This window comes from Pelodiscus sinensis, chromosome 20 (assembly GCF_052426305.1).
Source record: "Pelodiscus sinensis isolate ZL-2025 chromosome 20, ASM5242630v1, whole genome shotgun sequence".
NCBI classification, from domain to species: domain Eukaryota; kingdom Metazoa; phylum Chordata; order Testudines; family Trionychidae; genus Pelodiscus; species Pelodiscus sinensis.
The window spans coordinates 21803692-21823053 of record NC_143071.1 but is presented as its reverse complement, the minus strand read 5'-3'; the positions used below and the strand labels follow the sequence as shown (position 1 = coordinate 21823053).

The 19362-nt window shown below is 49.8% G+C and overlaps 1 long non-coding RNA gene and 1 other non-coding gene across 8 annotated transcripts; both read right to left on the bottom strand.

Moving 5' to 3' along the window:
* Positions 1 to 4413: 4413 nt before the first annotated feature.
* LOC102455398 (uncharacterized) lies at positions 4414 to 19303 on the bottom strand. 7 transcript variants are annotated; one of them, XR_012896789.2, is made up of 7 exons: positions 17339 to 18366; positions 17078 to 17189; positions 10668 to 10792; positions 10452 to 10517; positions 9020 to 9095; positions 5606 to 5969; positions 4419 to 5297 (listed from the first exon to the last, which is right to left on the bottom strand). It is a non-coding gene; the product is annotated as an uncharacterized LOC102455398 (long non-coding RNA). The 7 variants fall into 7 exon arrangements; XR_012896792.2 differs by having other exon boundaries at positions 4414 to 5969; positions 10337 to 10517; positions 17339 to 18358; XR_012896787.2 differs by having other exon boundaries at positions 4416 to 5969; positions 17339 to 18351.
* LOC112546335 (small Cajal body-specific RNA 16) lies at positions 16786 to 16967 on the bottom strand. Its single transcript, XR_003090013.1, has one exon.
* Positions 19304 to 19362: the final 59 nt, after the last annotated feature.

The following is a 19362-nucleotide window of genomic DNA, read 5'->3' as shown; positions in this document are numbered from 1 at the left end:
TGAGTAGATTCTGCTGCCACCTAACAGGCTACTGACTTCAGTGAGGCTATGTGTGGCCTGCCTGCCCCAAATGAGAACTTTCATGATTTAACAGAGTAGTAAATACACCACTGCCAACAGAAAATAACATACATAAGGCTCTCTTGTGTTCCCCTCTTGATCTAGAAATAGTAGCGGTATGGATTGGAGAGAGGATGTCCTTCCAGGCCTATTGGTAGATCTCAGTCAGTTCTGTCACTTAATGCAATGGGCTCTATGCATTGGTCCTGAGTTGAGGACAACAGAAGTGAGTGCTGGACACTATTGCAAAGCAGGTGGAATTACTAGAGAACAGGTTGGGAGCAGTGTTTTGACTGCATAAATACGATGAGACAACAAACGGACTGCCATACCAACACTCTTAAATGCAATGTTGCATTTGTTCATGCAGTCACTATTGCACATTTATTTCTTTTCTTTGTCTTTGTTTTCCAGCTGCATTACTAGGACATAAAAGGTTGGGAGTGTATTCTGACTGTGTGGCAGAGTACGCTGAGGCCACAGACAGACTGCCATAATTTACATTCTTCTATTACCTTCTGGTGATTCACCTGCATGAACACAAAGGAGAGAAATTAATAGCTCAGCAGCCACTGCACATGCACACTCAACAATGCAGGTACATTAAGAGTAGCACTGCTGGGGTAACAAATTAACAGTCATGGGAACCTTCAATATAATGCAGTATTGAGTGTATGCAAGCAGTGACGACTGGACAATTTTTCTCCTCTCTCTCTGTTTTCAGTGAATCCTTATGACACTTCCAAAATAAGCCTCCATAAAGCAAAATTTTGAAGCTATATTTTCTATCATGGCCTCTGCTGTTCTGGCTTTTTGTATGTGGGGTCAGGGAAGAGGCAGAATAGAAAGTCGCTGAGTACCAATTTAATTGCTTTCCCTCCCCTTTTATCATTCCTTCCTACTCCCAAGATACTAAAAATTGAATGACTTCACCATTAACAGAAACAGCTCTTCTAAGCTATGATTGACCATTGCTGGATGGGCAGGAAAATTGTGAGACACTAGGCCCTGGTCTACATGAGGGCTTTTTTTTTCAAATAACCCCAATTTATAATAAGTCCAATTTATAAGCAGAGCATCCACACAACCAAGAACTGGCAGTATTTTAAAGAAGCCTTATTGACAGCATAGGAACAACCATCCCAATGCACAGTAAGAAAAGCAAATGTGGTAGGGGACCAGCTTGGCTTAGCAGTGAAATCCTTGGTGACCTTAAACACAGAAGGGAAGTTTATAAGAAGTGGAAACTTGGACAGATGACTAGGGAGGAGTATAAATATATTGCTTGATCATGCGGGGAAGTAATCAGGAAGGTGAAAGCACAACTGGAATTGCGGCTAGCAAGGGATGTGAAGGGTAACAAGAAAGGTTTCTACAGGCAAGTTAGCAATAATACGGTGTTCAGGGAGGGTGTGGGATGAGGGAGGTAACCTAGTGACAGGTGATGTGGGAAAAACTGAAATATCATTTTTTTTTGTCTCTGTCTTCATAGAGCTATTGCTCCCAGACTACTGCACTAGACAATGCAGTATGGGAAGGAGGTGAGCACCCCTGGATGGAGAAAGAATAGGTTACAAACTATTTAGAAAAGCTAAACATACACAAATAAATGGGACCGTATTTTAAAAAGGGAATTCTATAGTGGGGGGAGTGGGGGGGGGGGGGGCAGAATTGGATACAATACTCCAGATATGGCCTCACCAGTGCCAAAAAAAGGGGAATAATCACTTCTCTAGATCTGCTGGCAATGCTCCTCCTAATGCAACCTAATATTCCATTAGCCTTCTTGGCTACAAGGGCACACTGTTGACTCATATCCAGCTTCTCATCCACTGTAATCCCCAGGTCCTTTTCTGCCAAACTGATGCTTAGCCAGTCAGTCCCCAGCCTGTAACAATGCTTGGGATTCTTCTGTCCCAACCATAGGACTCTGCACTTGTCCTTGATGAACCTCATCAGATTTCTTTTGTCCCAATTCTCTAATATGTCTAGGTCATTCTGCACCCTATCTCTGCCCTCCAATGTATCTACCTCTCCCTGTAGCCTAGCATCATCTGCAAACTTGCTGAGGGTGCAATCCATCCCCTCATCCAGGTCATTAATAAAGATGTTGAACAAAAAAAAAATCATTTTTCATTGTCCCCCAAACAGCCTCTAGTCAGCACCCAGCTACTTTTAGGCTACGTTTACACTACAAGGCATTTGCATAAAAATGGCTGTTTTTGCGCAAAACCCAGCAGAGCATCCACACCTCAAGTGTGTTTTGCGCAAGACAATCAACAGAAGAGTGGTAGAGTTATTCCTCTCCCCATGAGGAATAACTCCTTTTTGCGCTACAGCTCTTACGCAAAAAAAGCAAGTGGTTTTTGCGCAAAAACTGGCCTCTAGGGAAAAACATGGGTGGCCTCTTGGACACTCCCTCGCAGGAAATCACAACTCTCTTGTTCCTGTCTGCTGGCCCCTCTTACAGGTGCAGGCACTCTGCACAGCCATTGTGGCAGGAAGCTTACCCACAGCCAGCTGCCTTGCCACATGGCGCTCTGTCAGCACTAATGGCAGAGCAAGCAGGTGCCTGAGACCCCCTGGCCCTGCCAGGGAGAAGCCACAGGACTCCAAGCTCTGCCCACCAGGGGCAGCAAGCACCATGCACCAGCATGGTTAAGCGTAGAAATCACGACCCTCCTGGAATAGTAGGGTGAGGAGGAGTTGCTGAAGGAACGCAGGGCAAAGTGCAGGAACGCCAACATATACTCTCGCATAGGCATGTCCCTGATGGAGTGAGGTCACACGGAGCAAAGGTGAAGAAGCTCCATCAGGGACATGTGAGGGTGATGGAGTGGAGGGGGCACTCAGGAGCAGGACCACACATCTGCCCCTACTACAAGGAGCTCCACCACATCCTTGGGGGGGCGGGAACTCTCTTTCCCCTCCATCATGGTGTACTCTGGGCTGGAGCCTGTCCCCGAGCCGGAGGAGATGGGGGACAGGTCCAGCCCCTGACAGAGAAGGAGGATGACGACCAGGACAGCAGGACCATCACCCTGTCCCCGGAGACAATCCCTGCCAGCCTGGACATCTCCCAAGCCTCCGAGGACGCTTGGGAGGGATCCTCAGGTACGTTGGCGCGCGCGCACACACATACACACATACACACACACACACACGGCGGGGAAGGTGGCTGCACAGGGGGCACACTGTAGCACAGGCTGCTAGGCCAGCATATGCTGCTGCAGTCTGGGCACGTGCAACCACGTGCAGTGGGAGGGGTGCAGCAAGCAGCCACAGCAGCCAGCCCCTCAACATGCCTGGGAGCCTGCTGGCAGCCTCATGCCCCCAGGGGGGAGAGGGGGCATAACCAGCTGCAAGGGCGCAGGCATCACCCCATACACGCCCTGGAGCGCTACAGCACACAGCACGTGGGCATGCCTGCCTGTGAGAGGAAGCAGCTACGCACACACACACAACAACGAGACGAAGCTGTGTGCGCACCCCTTAGGGAGGGGCAGGCTGCACACGGCTCCTCTGCCTCTCATCGGGGATCCCACTCTGGACACACACTTCCCTTGCCTGCCTGGCCATGGTGTGTGTATGCAGGGAGGGGGCAAAGGGAGAGCATAGTGTGTGTGTGCAGGGTGGGAGAGGGAGTAGCACAGTCCTCTGGCCACCTCAGGGCCCGTGACAGAGGGGGCATGCTGTGCAGCCCATTCATAACCTTGAACCCGGTTCATCCCCCTCCTGCGGGCCGTGGACTGGTGCGGTCTCCAATCACACAGGAGGGAAAAGCCACAGGTAATATGCGTGCAGGGTGGACTGACCACTCCTTCCTCTTGCGTCTTCTCTACAGCTGGACTAGCCAGGACAGAGGGCTGGACAGAGGGCCTGGGGAGGAGCTGATGTACTAACATGTTCGGGTGAACACCGACCTCGAGTGGCGGCAGCAGGTGTGGAATTATCTAATGGCGCGCTGTGACACCATGTGTGGCATCCTGTCCTGCATGGGGGAACAGGCGTCTGCTGCTGCTTCCAACCTTCTGCCCCACCCATACCCATGGCCCACCAGTCTGGCCACTTTGCCATGCCTCTCCTCCCTCCCCATGCCACGCCTCTGCTCCTTCCCTTCCCCACGGCCATGCCTCCTCCCCCCAATCATGCCTACAGCCCCTCCTGCTGACCCTGGCCCTGCTCCAGCTGTCCCTCCTGCTCACCCTACTGGGGCCCCCAGACCCAACCAACCCTGACACCATCCCCGCACCCGAGGGCACTCAGCAAGCTGTCCCAACACTCCTCCCAGGCAGGATCCCCCCTTCAAGTTGAGACAGCCCTCCTCCCCCACCTACCCATGCTCATTTGTTTAATTAAGAAAAGGACTAATTTTGTTTGAAAACCAAGCAGGTGTGTTTATTGGGCAGCCAGAGTAGGGGCAAGGGGAGGGAGTGAGACAGGAAAGGGAGAGAGAAGGAAGAGAGAAGGCCCCCCCCTGTTGTGGAGGCCATGGGGAGATTTACAGTGGTTCCTGAGAGAACCTCCCCCTCAGGGACTCCTGGTTGAGCACCTCGGCCTGATCGGCCTGGTGGGTGGCAGCTCCGGGGTTGCTCAAAGCCCCATCCCTCACGGGCGGCCTCTGCCACCCACCCCGCGAGAAAGGCCTTCCCATTGTGCTCCACCAAGTTGTGGAACACGCAGCAGGCTGTCACCACCTCGGGGATGTTCTGCTCCCCGACGTCTAGGCGGGTGAGGCGGCAGCGGAACCTCCCTTCAGACATCTGAAGATGCACTCCACCTGGAGGCGGGCTCTGTTGAGGTGCGCATTAAAAATGTCCTTGGTGCGATCCAGCTGGCCAGCCAGGACATGAGTGAGTATGCTGCATCCCTGACTACGCACACTGGCATAGTCTGGTCGCCCACCGGAAACTCCCGGTGGAGGAAAAAGGTGCCCGCCTGCAGCTGGGCACACAGGCCGGAGACTCGGGCATCATGAGCCCTGCCCAACCAAGCCACGTAAATGTTTGTGAAGTGGCCCCGGTGGCCCACCAGAGCCTGCAGGACTATGGAGAAGTAGTCCTTTCTGTTGACAAACTGGGCTGCTCAATGTTCCAGGGCCCGGATAGGGATGTGTATGCCATCGATTGCTCCTGCGCAGTTGGGGAGCCCCAAGGACAGCAAAGCCACCAATGGTGCCCTCCAGGTCCTGAAGCTGGATGACTGCACAGCAGCAGGGAGTTGATGGCCCGGACAACCTGCAGACAGACAGACGGGAACACACAAAACAGCAAAATGAGAGAGGGGTTGTGTGCTCTCAGTGGGACATGGCCACCCCCCCTTAAGACCACCCAACCCTGCAGAAGCCCCCCTTCCATGATCCCATGCCCGCCCCCCCCCAGACCAGGCCAGTGTGAGGGCGAGAAGGCACCAGCCCCTAGGGCCAGGCCTTTCCCCCCACCCCCAGTCCACCACATAACAGTGCCCAGCCCCCTTGTCCTGAGGATCCCCTTATGCAACATTCCCTCTCCCCCCTTGCAGGGGCTGCATCCTGCGATCTCCTTACCTGCATCAGGACAGCCCCGACGGTGGACCTCGCCACCCCAAACTGGTGTGCCACCGAGCAGTAGCTGTCTGAGGTGGCCAACTTCCACAGGGTGATGGTGACCCGCTTCTGGAGTGGGATGGCGGTGTCACGTTGTTGGAGGACGGGGGCAAGCCAGGCACAGAGCTCCTGGAAGGTGGCCTTCTGCACGTGGAAGTTCTGCACCCATTGCTAGCAGTCCCACCGTTCCATGACTAGCCAGTCCCACCAGTCCAAGCTGGTCTCCAGCCTCCAGAATCTTCTGGGTATGGTGGGCTGGGGCAGCCAGAGTGGAGCACCCACAGCCAGACAGTCTGATCAAGAAGATCTCGGGGTCCACCTCCATCTGAAAGAGGACCCCTGCTTGAAGCAGGCACTGCAGGGAGTGCAGCATGGCCCTGGGGGTCCACTGTATGCCCAGGGGCATCTCTGGTTCCTTAGCACAGAGCAGAGTAGTGGAAAGCTGTGTTGCCACCAAAAAGCAAAGGGAAAACACAGCAGGCACTGCTGAAGCTCTGCTTTGCCAAAGAAGCTAGCAAGCAGGAAGCAGAGATAGAGAAGTGGCTGTCCGAGGGGTCCCTTTAAGTGCGTGTCTCTGGAGGGCTCTGGCAATAGCACTTGAGAGCAACTGATGACCTCTAGCCCAGCTAAAACTGGCTCCGGGTGGCTTTATGTGCAGAACATCCACTAGTGTGGACGCTGTCTTTGCAAAAGTGATGCACTTTGAGGTGTGGACGCAGTTTTGCGGAAGACGTTTTTGCACAAAAACTTTTGCGCAAAAAGCTTCTTTCGCAAAAACCCTGCAGTGTAGATGAAGTCGAAGGCTACGTCTACACTGCCCAATCTCATGCAAGAACTTATGCAAATGAGGTGTGGCAATGAATATTGCTGTTCCTCATCTGCATACTTAATGAGCTGCCATTTTTGCACAAGAGGCCTTTGCACAAAAAGGAGCAGTCTGCCTGAAAGTAAGTGGCAGAACAGATCTTGCACAAGAGAAGGGTTCTGCGCAAGGAGCAGTGCAGACTGCTTTTTGTGCAAGAGCCTTTTGTGCAAAAATGCAGGCTCATTATGTATGCAAATGAGGTGCAGCAATATTCATCACCACACCTCATTTGCATATGTTCTTGTGCAAGACTGGGCAATGTAGACTTCACCTTAGAGATCAGCTGAGCCCACAAGGCTTAGAGCCCTGAGAATCCAATCTGTGCTGCTACAGAAAGCTACTATCTCAACCCACCTTATAGCTATGGACACAGACTTTGCTTTAAAGAGTCTGCAAAAGTAGAGCCAACTGGTTTGGAGCTTGTATTCAGGTAGCTCCGAGTTGAAGTTAGTTCAGTGACAAACCACACACAACAGGGTGCGATCCAAATCTATTCAATATAATCAGGTTCTTTGTTCCCTCAAATTGCATCACCCAGGTTGCTCATTGTAATACTAGTCAATCCTCTGGGTTGTCCTTTGAGGCTATGTCTATACTATGGCTTTTGCCAGAAGAGGCAATGCAAATGAAGCACTGATTAGCATTTGGTCACTTCATTTGCATAATCTATTCCAAGCCATTTTTGCACAAGGGGTTTTTGCACAAAAACAAGTAGTGTGGCCATGTCTGTTTTGCGCAAATGGCTCAGGCTAGATTATGCAAATGAAGCATGCCAAAATGCTAATCTGTGCTTCATTTGCATTGCCTCTTTGGGCAAAAGCCATAGTGTAGACAAAGCCTGAGTGACTCTCTATTATAGTATCTGCAAGTGCTATGGCATAGTCCCCCTCACAATCGGTATGTGGATCCCTGAGCAGGACAGAACCATTTGAAGGTGGAGAGGAAGCACAGAATAAGATGCAAGTACACAGAACACCACAGACTGCAACTGCTCTAAGGAGATGGCTAATGATACATCAATTAAAAGTCTCTGCAGCACTTGCAGGGACGCAATGTATTGCTTATACCCAGAACACATTGGCTAACATGTAGTCACTGCATTGTTGAGACTTGCATGATAGCAGTCAAGTGTGAAGCATCTCACATTTCCTCTGGAGAAGGGCTACTCATCATGTGGCCCATGGGCTGCATGCAGCCCCCGTCCCGCATGCAGCCCCCGTCCCGCAGCACCTTGAGCTGCTTCCTGGGCCACCTGCCTGCCTACTAGCTACTGGCTGGGGGGGGGGGGGGGGGGAGCTGGCAAGAGACAGCACAGCCTCCCCAGAAGCAGAACCATGTGGTGCATAAGGAGGAGCTGCTGGTCAGTGAGGGTGGCAAGAGGCGGTGGAGCCTCCCCAGAAACAGCTGCACGGCATGGCTCTGATAAAAGCTGTGTCTGTGCATGAGCAGGAGCTGCCAGCCAGCGAGAGGCAGGGGTTGGCAACAGGTGGAGGAGCCTCCCCACAAGTGCTGTCATATGGGTGGAAATTGGGTAAATATTGGATTTTGTTAATATCAGCAGGACTGACTTAAATGGGGCCTGTGTGTTGTGTAGTCTTGCCCATCAGTGTGAAAGATGCTATTTGCATAAATATTTGCATATACATGCAGCCACACTTAAGTTGCGGCCCTTGGCATGTGCTGTGGGTATCATTGTGGCCCCTGGGACTTCCAAAGTTGAGTAGCCCTGCTCTGGAGTGACAGCAGTAGCTACCTGCTGCAGATTTAGTAGGCTGTTCCCCTCACTATAGTGTAAGTCTCCTGGTTGCCACACATTTTAGAGAGCAGTGTAAATTAAAATTAGTACATTCTGCAGGCACTACTGAGTGTTTCTCCCTCAATACATGTGTATAACAGACCTCCTTTCTACATTGTTTCCTTAGCACTAATACCTAAATGCACAACATGCAGCACTGTATTGGCATGTGGATGTCATTGTCAGTACAGCTGCTCCCTTACATAATCCACATTCATCCTGAACTGGGAAGGACTCCCAACCCAGCTCTCACCCCACTGCATGTGTTTCTGCTTAAGTCTCCTGCATCTGCTCTATTTAATTGTAATTCAGCCATTTAGCATACCTTTGCACCTTCTAGTGGAGGAAATGAGAAGTGCCACATGAAAAATATATTCTCAAACGCTTTATGTATTCAAGGACAGCAAGGTTTGAATTACTTCCCCAAATTCTCTAGCACCAGCTAGAAAGTGTTTCAGTTGCCACGATTGCACTACTTCCCTGCACAAATGTTAATGGTACCAGAGGTGCAGAAGAAATGTGCAAAGCTGAGGACCTCTTTTGCCTTATGCAAAAGATTTGATTTAGTTGGGGTTGGCCCTGCTTCGGGCAGGGGGCTGGACTTGACCTCCTGAGGTCTCTTCCAGCCCTAGGATTCTGTGATATTGTATGACAGGAATTCACAGGCTTCGTGAAAGTTAGATTTTTATTCATATATTTAGGCAAAGCCACATACTACAAGATAGAAGACTCCACGCTGGCAGAGCCAAAGTGAAGTGATGGCATCCTGCTCCTGCTCCCAGTCAAGTCACCTGGAAAGCAATAATCAGGACACACAGATGAGCATAAGAACAGTTCAAAAGGCTTCACATATGGACATGTCAGAGCTGTGCAGAGTGCACTACAAGGAACTAAGAAAAGCTAGGAAGTTCATTCACCTTGGGATTATGTTTGCAAATCATTGTGATTGCTTACTGAAGCTGATGCAAGATTTGAAGAAAGATCAAATAGAGCAAGTTTCACAGGAGGTGAAGTTCTGATGAGCAGCTGACCACAATTACAAAAGAATTCTAAGATTACATGTACTCTGTACCAAAATGGTCCATTAGTTTATCAGTCTGTAAACTAAGATAGAAACTCTCAGCATATTTGCCACAAATACAGATTGTGTGGCTCAAGATGATGCTAGCCTAGAGGAGTGCCAAAGAATGGCTGGACATAGACAACTTCAAAGCAAAGGTAAAAATGCACCACTCCCTTACTCTGGCTGATGAGAATGATTTCTGACCAGGTGAGCTATACAGGCACAATGCTACAGAAACCTTATATATACACTGAACTACCAAACATAAAGCCCTGTAAGTATTTTATTCATGTTGAAATCTCTTATGTTAGTAACTGGCTAGTGAAATATTACATTAACAGATGGAGAAATTTTATATCAAGTTATAATACAATCTAAAAGGGATAGCACTTTCCTTAGTAAATGCCTTCATCTTCCCATCTGCTGTACATGCACACAGGTTTGTTATTTTAAAGTTGCTGACTTCCAATAGCAGCCTCTAAACTACAGCTTTTCTAGGTAGTTGTACTACACTGTATGCTGAACAGAGGGAAAGATGTCTTATACATGTTTCTTATATAGTACTTTATCATGCCCAATACTCTTCAATTACATAACCAGTTGTAACTTCACTTTGGAAATGAAGAGTGTTTCTAAACCTATATCTTTCACCAATTTAGAAACCAAACCTTCCCACAACCTTATCAAATGTTGGAAGTGTATCTTTGATTATTAAAAAAATGCATTTACTGCTGCTATTAATAAAATGTCTGAGATCTACTTTATGCAGAAACCACATTGCTTGAAATACGTTTTGCTCCACAAACAGAAAAGAAGGATGTTGGTTTGTACACTAGGGAAGAGCAGTATTTGCCAGATCAAAAGAACGCCTCTTAAAGCAAGAAAAATGAACAGAGCATATTAAGCCATATAAATAGCAGGCAAGAACAGCATTAACTGCTGTCTCAGATTCCATTACTCTGCCCTCACCTGGTCAACTGGAAGTCCACAGTCTTGTACTTTATTAGCCCTAATTTGTAAGTTTAAATTCCCATGCTTGTAACTAGAGTTCTGGATTTGTAGCTACATCTGAATTAATAGTTACCCAGGAGTAGAATAACCAGCTGGTTTCCAATCAGAAGAGTTTTGCTATCTTTATACCACAGAGCACCTAGACAAGAAAGAGTTAGCTGTTAGTCAGGGACAGCATCATGCATTAATCACAACACATTTAAGAGAGTCAAAAGCCATTTTGCAGTTAGCTGTTTCTAGATTTTAGAAATATTATTTAGTTTTAACCGGAACTTAGTTGCAGACTTACTAGAGATGAAGTTGAGGGCACTTGACTCACAGGCAACGTAGGGGCAGCATTTGTGTCCCTACGTCATTCAGGCACTTTTGAAAATCCCACTGTGCTTCCACTAGTCAGAACTGCCACACACATGCCTAGTGACACATAGATGAAAAAAATTGAGTGATAACACTTTCCTCTTGATCTTCATTGGACTGTTGTCAGACGGATGTGTCAGGTCTCATCACTATTATAGTCATACTGGGAGATATATTTATTTGGAACACTGAAGTTGTACCTGGTTGTACATTTTCTGATTAATACCAGACTCTCAAAAAACCCAGGTTATTTACAAGAAAAATGGAAAGAGGGACAGGTAGCCCAACAGATGGTCCTTACAGCACAGGGAAATTTTTTATTTGCCAAAACTGCTATGAAGCTCAGTGAAAAAGTAGACAGCTTAAATCAGCTGCTTCCTTGATTTATTGTAGGAAAATATGGCAAGCTCTCTGCAGCATATCAACTTAATTTTATTGCCCTCTGGAAGAATATCCATTTTTTGGAAGTACTCTGTATATATCTTATCTGGCATTTGCACAAATAAAGTAATCATTACTACATTATGATGAAAAAAGATCACTAATCACTCAGTCTTAACACTAGTTTTGAGGTGTCCCTTTTCTTAAAGATTCGTCATTTAATGCTTTGCCTGGAAGGGAAGGTAATTCACCTTCCTATTCCACTGCCAAGTGGCCATCTGTCACTTTCTCACTTGGAGAAAACAGTGTTCCCCATTTCTCTTCCTTCTTCAACAAAATGATTACCTCTAATCAATGCCACCTTTTATTGGGAGGCAAGGATGTTGCTTGGGTGAAAGCAGCCAGTAACTGACCAAACAAAAGGGTCAAACTGATTGCTTAGCCTTAGTTTTCAACTTGTAGCCCAATCAGCATAGAGCTGCAGCCCATGTGACATCCTCAGGGCAATACAGGTAGTGTTGAATGATGCCCAAGATAGTAAGTAGGTTGTGAACCACTGCTCTCGATTAAGGAACACTCAAACCTGCTTACCAACACAGACTACTGGTTTGTATCACCAGCCTCAAAGTGAATCAGTGCCCAGTAGCAATTAAGCCTTGAAAAAGCAGCAGTTTTCTTTAGGGGAGTGCTGATAAGGCTAACTGTTGGCATGTGTGCTCTGTCTGCCTCAGATGATTTAAATACCCAGTTCATCAACTGGACAAACACCTGGGCTGTGTCTAGACTGGCCAGTTTCTCCGCAAAATCAGCTGCTTTTCCAGAAAAACTTGCCAGCTGTCTACAATGGCCGCTTGAATTTCTGCAAAAGCACTGACTTCCTACTGTAAGAAATCAGTGCTTTTTGCGGAAATACTATGCTGCTCCCGTTCGGGCAAAAGTCCCTTTTGCGCAAAAGGGCCAGTGTAGACAGCTGAGATTGCCATTTTTGCGATCGGGGCTTTTTTGCACAAAAGCGCGTCTAGATTGGCCACAGAAGCTTTTCCACAAAAAGTGCTTTTGCAGAAAAGCGCCTGTGCCAATCTAGACGCTCTTTTCTGAAAATGCTTTTAACAGAAAGCTTTTCCGTTAAAAGCATTTCCGGAAAATCATGCCAGTCTAGACGTAGCCCTGTTAATTTGTTCCAGGTTTCCTTCACTTGTGTTGCTTACTATGGGTATGTCCACTGGGGATGTTAAAATGCTTTTACGTACCAATATATGTGTTGAAAATGTCAGTGGTTACACTGTTACAGAGGCAGCTCCCTGGGAGCCAATGTACACAGGGAGTTGGCTTTTAAGCTGGTTCCCCCCGAAATACCAGCTCCCTGTCCCCCCAGGCTGCTGCTTCTGATATAGAAGCAGCAATGCAGGGAGCAGGCAGTTCTCTGGGAGCTGGTATGTGCAGGGAGCATGTTTAAAAAGCTAGCTTCCTGTGCGTACAGGGAACATGCATGTAACTGAACGTTAACTGATGAGACTAGGCTCATTGGTTAACCGTATACACAGTTACACTCTCACATCCCTAATGCCTGCACTAGGGATATAAGAGACTAGTCACTTCCCTCCCATTGCTGCCTTTATCAGAGGCAGGCGGGGAGAGCAGAAATCCGTGCTGAGGGGAGTCATCTTAAAAGTCAGTTCTCCCCCAGCACTGGCTCCATGGTGGGCAGGGGGTAGTGGGGACCGGGGTAGCTGATTCCCAGCTTGTACCCAGTCCCACATGCTGCACCTCTGCTTTTTAAATGTATTAAGGGCCTGTCAGTTCTTAATGTATTTAAAAGACTGGTGCGCAGCAGGGCGGACCTGGCATGAGCCGGGAATCAGCTGTCGTGGCTTATGCTGGGTCCCTCCTATTGTGCTTTAGCCTTTTAAATGTATTAAGAGCCTCTTTTAAAAGGCAGAGCCACGGTGGGGTTAACTCCCGAGCCAAGAGCTAACCCCACTGCAGCTTTCCTGCTTATCGACTAATCAATGGAAAATCCAATACTAGTCAATTAATTGATTAAACTAAATTTAACAACCCTAGTTTACACAGCGTTATTTATGCATGTCCCCACTCAGAACGGACCATTCTGGAACGTGAATGACTTATTTCTATCTATCTTAATTTACAGTGGTTCAACAATAGAGAAAAAAGGTATTCCTGTTCTGGAATAAAAGTCTTCACATACTGAGTGGGTCAAGAATGACTGTGCTTTAAATTCACATTCTCTTTTCATCCATGTTATTTTTCAAACACAGACTAGCCTGAGACCTCATTGGTTGTGCCTCTATCTGGCTAAAGAACAGTCTTAAGGGAAGAGAGGTAGCATCACTGCATGTCAGCTAAAAGAAGGACTGGAGGTTAGTGGGAAATTTAACTAGACTAGAAAAGCAGGAAACATTCTACTGGGCTTTCCTTCTACTAATCAGTTGCAAAAGAGGATGTTTTACATTAGCCTTACCCAGAATTCAGGAAGGACTTTGAAATGAGGATGTTAGATATCATGTATTTTAGTAATTGTGTAGCCGCAGCAATTTTTAACAATTACATTACAGGCAGTCCCCGGGTTACGTACTGTAGGTTTGTTCTTAAGTTGAATCTGTATGTAAGTCGGAACTGGCGTCCAGATTCAGCCGCTGCTGAAACTGACCGCCAGTTCTGACTTACATACAGATTCAACTTAAGAACCCCAAGCTTCCCCAAGTCAGCTGCTGCTGAAACTGATCAGCGCTGATTCCAGGAAGCCTGGGGCAGAGCAACTCTGCCTCGGGCTTCCTGTAGTCAGCGCTGGTCAGTTTCAGCAGCGGCTGACTTGGGGACGCCTGGGGCAGAGCAGCTGGGGTGCTGCTGGGTTGCTCCAGTAGCACTGCTCCTGGGCGCTACTGGACCAACCCAGCAGCACCCCAGCTGCTCTGCCCCAGGCGTCCTGATTCAGCCACTGCTGAAACTGACCAGCAGCGGCTGAATCAGGACCTGGGGCAGAGCAGCTGGGGTGCTGCCGGGTTGGTCCAGTAGTGCCCAGAGCGGGCGCTGCAGGACCAATCCGCAGCGCCCCAGCTGCTCTGCTCCAGGGTCCAAAACAAAAGCCTGGTCTGCTGGGGGGGGGGGCACACTAGCTGCGCCTCCCCCCCCCCCCCAGCAGACCACAGGCACTGGGACTCAAGTGGCAGCAGCGGTGGGTTCCCACGCTTCTGAGGCTTTCCTCTGGCAAAGCCTCAGAAGCACGGGAACCCGCCCGGTGCCCCTGGTCTGCTGGAGACGGTCTCCAGCAGACCAGGAGCACCGGAGCAGATTACGAACGGGGCTCTCGCCCCGGAGCTCGCAGGTAGCAATCCGCTACCTCGACCTCCGGGGCGAGAAAGCCCCGTTCGTAAGTGCGGATCCGACATAAGTCGGATCCGCGTAAGTCGGGGACTGCCTGTATTAAAATACTCCCAGGGTTAGGCCAGCAGCCAGTGCACTCCCGGCCCCACTCCTGGGGACCCCTGCCACACCGTGTTGCTGCTGGTGTATCGGGCTTAATCCAAATGACTACATGCAACCCCACCCCACTTGCTGCCTCTGTATCAAAGGCAGCAAGCAGGGGGAGGGGGGGAAAAGGAAGGGAGGAGGCGTGAGCTGGTGCCCCTGGGGAGCCAGCTTTTAAACCAGCTCCCTGCGCATTCCAGTTCCCACAGAGCTATCTATCCCCACCTCCGCTACCTTCCACAGAGACAGCATCACAGGCAGCTTTTAAGCTAGCTCCCCACAAGCACCGGATCCCACGGAGCCATCTTCCCTCCAATCTGCATGCTGCTTCCTCTGATAGGCAGCAGTGAGGGGGACAGGTGGAGCCAATCCACAATGAGAGTTGGTGTTAAAAAAACAAACAAAAAAACTACGGCTCCCTACACAGATCAGATCCCGCCTGCTGCCTTGCACTGTTGCCACTGATACAGAGGCAGCAGTGGGAGGGGGGAGGAGGGCAGGCAGGATGCCAGAGCAGCCTCTGTCTGCAGGGAGTTTGAGGGCCCCCCATGGACAGGGGCTGGTGCTAACCCACACTGCTGCCTCTGTATCAGAGGCAGCAGTGCAAGGTAGCAGGCGGGATCTGATCTGTGTGGGGAGCCTGTTTTTTGTTTGGTTTTGCTTTTTAAAAAGACAGCATTTAAAACTGAAACAGAGGCAACAGTGCGGGGGCAGGTGGCTCTGCAGTCAGAGCTTTTAAAAGCTGGCTCCCCCCTGCGCTGCCTCTGTTGGAGGTAGCAAGGGTGGGCAGGTGGCTCCGCAGGAGCTGATACATGTGGAGCTTCTCGTGTGTACTGTTTCCAACCTACCCCCCTCATTGCTGTCTATCAGAGGCAGCAGCGTGGGGGTTGGAGGGCAGGTGGGATCTGGTGCTTGTTGGGAGCTGGCTTAAAAGCTGGCTCCCGCCTGCCCCCTGCGATGCTGTCTCTGCAGAAGGTAGTGGAGGTGGGAACAAGTAGCTCTGGGTACAGTGCTGGCTTAAAAGCTGGCTCCCCAGGGGCACTGGTTCCTGCCTCCCTCCCTTTGCAGCCTTTGATACAAAGGCAGCAAGGGGGGCAGGGTTGTGTGTAGTCATTTGGATTAACTGAAAAGCCTAGGCTTATCGGTTAACAGTTTCAACAGCTATACGCTAACATCCCTGCTTTTAAGGGTTAAACCAAGAGACCAAAGGCCTCCCAGTTGGCTTTCTGGGGGTTCTCAAGGAGGCACATTTACATGTCCTCTAATAGCACTTGAGCAGCAGTGTCTCCTTACCCCTTTTTTCTGGTTCTCTCTTTCAAAGTGTGTGGGTCTGATGCCAAAGACTACACACTTAGACAGTCAGCTGCTACATTGACTTTTGCACTTCTCCCAAGAAACCTTCAGTGATGATTAAGAGCTACAGTCTAATTTTCTTTTAATCATATTAAAATTCAGGCCTCCATTCAGTAAACTGGGATGTAGTCTGCTTTAACTCCCACAAAGCAGGGACCATGTATGTACTGTACATGGTTAACTGTATTATCGACTCTCAGAAAGCTAGTGTTCTGCTTATTATGTTGGCTATAATGGAGTACAAAGCAAGAGTCAGGCTCTCTATATATTGGCACTCTTAAAATATGGCTCATACTAACACTGTTACATAGCCAGCATAGGCCCGACCGGAAGCATTTTGGAAAAATTGCACTAACTTCCAGGGGAAAGTATAAACCTCCAAACAAACCTTGGTAATCATCAGGTTCCTCCATTAAATCCCTACTGAGACAAATGGGGATAATTCACTCTTCACTATTGGTCTGCAGATCCAGTTAAGACAGCACCAAATAGGGACAGGCAGAAAGCAAACACATTTTTAAAATTAAACCTTAAATTTAACTTAACTAGGCAGGGATTAAATTCTATGTAAGAGAACGCAAATCCACAGATTTACATTGCTACCTTGAAATCATCAGTGTTAAAAAAACAAAACAAAAAATGTGATCTACAAAAATTAGGTTTTATTTTTAAACCTGTAGTGCTTGATTGGGAGGTAATGGCTCTCTCAATTTGGTGTTAGGTCTCATTATGTATAACCTCTGAGTTTTAAAATTCAGAACAGAGATTAATACGAATAGAGGAACTGTGACTACTCATACATTTTTCCTTTACTTATACTGGAAAGATTTTGTATGCAGTATCATACATGACCATCAAAATGCTGCAAGAATGCTCACACCTGCTACTGCATGGGGCAGACTCTAGAAAGGAGTCTGCATAAGATTATTCTAGGGCAAGAGATCAGGCCGGCTGGTACAAGGTTGTGTTTGCAAGGACCCAACCACACAGCAGCCTTTTCCCAGGCCCTGTGCTCTCTACAAAGCCTGCCAAATTCCTAACCTTTTGTACAATTGCCTGTTGCCATGGAAGAAATAGCAAATCCTAAGTCAAACTTTAATTAAATGGTTAAAGAGTTACCTCAAATGAGCTGCAGCACCAGAAATGGGTTTGTTGCACCTTAGTCCCAATACAATTCAGGATGGAGGTGGAAATGGTTTCTTTATTTAGGCAATGGACCTGGCAAGAAATTCTGAGACACACAATGATCAGAGATCAAAACCAGAATGGGGATTGGGGGGGGGGGAGGGGCGCAGAAAGAGAGAGAGTCACAGTAGATAGACAATAAACCTCTCTCATTGCCTGTTACAGCAAGTCAACTTTCGTTTCTACTCCACTTACCTCTGTGCTTTAAAAGCCACCATGCTGTAGACCAGGCCTAGGCAAATATACCCCACAGACCAGATCTGGCCTGTGGATGCAGCAGGGAGCCTCAGGGAGGCAGCCTGCCCCCCATACGCCACTGAGAAAAGCAGCTGCTGCAGTAAGAACAGCTAAGAGCCCTAAGCGAGGGGAAAAGAGGCTTCATGTGCTGCTCCCACGCCCAGAGCAGTCCCATTAGCCGGTTTCTGGCCAATGTCAACAGGCAGCTTGCAAAGCACCCTCCTCTCAGGCTTGTACCTGTTCAAAAACCACATGGCCCTGCAGCCAGTGAATCTGCCTGAAAAGGCTGCTGGCTGGGAATCAACAGTCTCCTGGCCAAAGCCTGCCTCTGGCACGCCAACCTTACACCCCCACCTCCACCCACATAATGCAAACCCCTGCACTCATATCCTCTCTTAGATCCTGGACCTAAAAACCCTGCCTCAGGGCACAACCCAACCACCTGCACCCTAGTCCCCTGACCCAGGTCACAATTGCCTTTCACCCAAGCTCACTCCCAGACCCCACACCCTCTCCTACAGGTCAATCCCTTACCATAAACTCCCTTCTGCACCCAACCACCATCCCAGACCCTGCACCCCCTCCATTAATATAATGGAAAAGGGCAATCCTTGATCATTTACCAAACTCCTGGAGAGGGCCCCCCCCCCAAAAAAAAACTACTGCCCACCCCTGCTGTAGACACAAGATGGCATACTATACTGGATACTGTAAACCAGCTAAATCAATGAAAGAAAACTAAGTTCCAGAATAAACTATCAACAGGGGCAGTGTTACACATAGGGACCATTGGCTCTGTAAGGTCCTAGACTCAGTAACAGGAATCCCTGCTTCCTATTTCCATCCCTCTTGCTGACCCCCATTACATATTCCCCTCTGCATTTCCTTTGATGCCTCTTTCTGCTCCCACTATAACCCCTGCCCTCACAATTCACCCTCCCTACTTGCACCCCTCTCTCACTGCCTCAACAATTTACCCTCCCCATGTGCGCCCCACCCCCACTACCTCCAACGATTCACCCTCCCCACCCCCTCACTGCCCCCAACGATTCACCCTCCCCCCGTGCGCCCCACCCCCACTGCCCCAACGATTCACCCTGCCCCCGTGCGCCCCACCCCCACTGCCCCCAACGATTCACCCTCCCCACATGCGCCCCACCCCCACTGCCCCCAACGATTCACCCTGCCCCCGTGCGCCCCACCCCCACTGCCCCCAATGATTCACCCTCCCCACATGCGCCCCACCCCCACTGCCTCCAACAATTCACCCTCCCCACCCCCTCACTGCCCCACCCCCCCCCACCCCCCCTGCCCCCAACGATTCACCCTCCCCACATGCGCCCCTCCCCTCACTGCCCCAACGATTCACCCTGCCCCCGTGCGCCCCACCCCCACTGGCCCCAACGATTCACCCTCCCCACATGCGCCCCACCCCCACTGCCTCCAACAATTCACCCTCCCCACCCCCTCCCCCACTGGCCCCAACGATTCACCCTCCCCACATGCGCCCCACCCCCACTGCCTCCAACGATTCACCCTCCCCACGTGCGCCCCTCCCCTCACTGCCCCAACGATTCACCCTGCCCCCGTGCGCCCCACCCCCACTGGCCCCAACGATTCACCCTCCCCACATGCGCCCCTCCCCTCACTGCCCCAACGATTCCCGCCCCGCTCACCGCCCCCCATTCACCCTGCCCGCCTACACGCAGCCCTGGGAGAAGCAGGCTCTGACCCGCCAATTGCGCTCGGTCGCCGCAAACCGGAAGGCCGAGGCGAGGAAACGATAGAAAAAGCGGAGCCGGCGGCTAGAAGGGCGCTGCTGAGGAAGTTGCCCAAGAGCGACCCACGGAAGTTGCGGTCCTCCCAGCCGCCTTAAAGGGCCAGTAGCAGCGCCAGCCGGGCTACTCCACGGTTGCGTTGCAGTCAGGGGACACGTGACCCTGTTGTGGCCGCCGGGCCGCGGCGCTGCGGGAAGCCGGGTG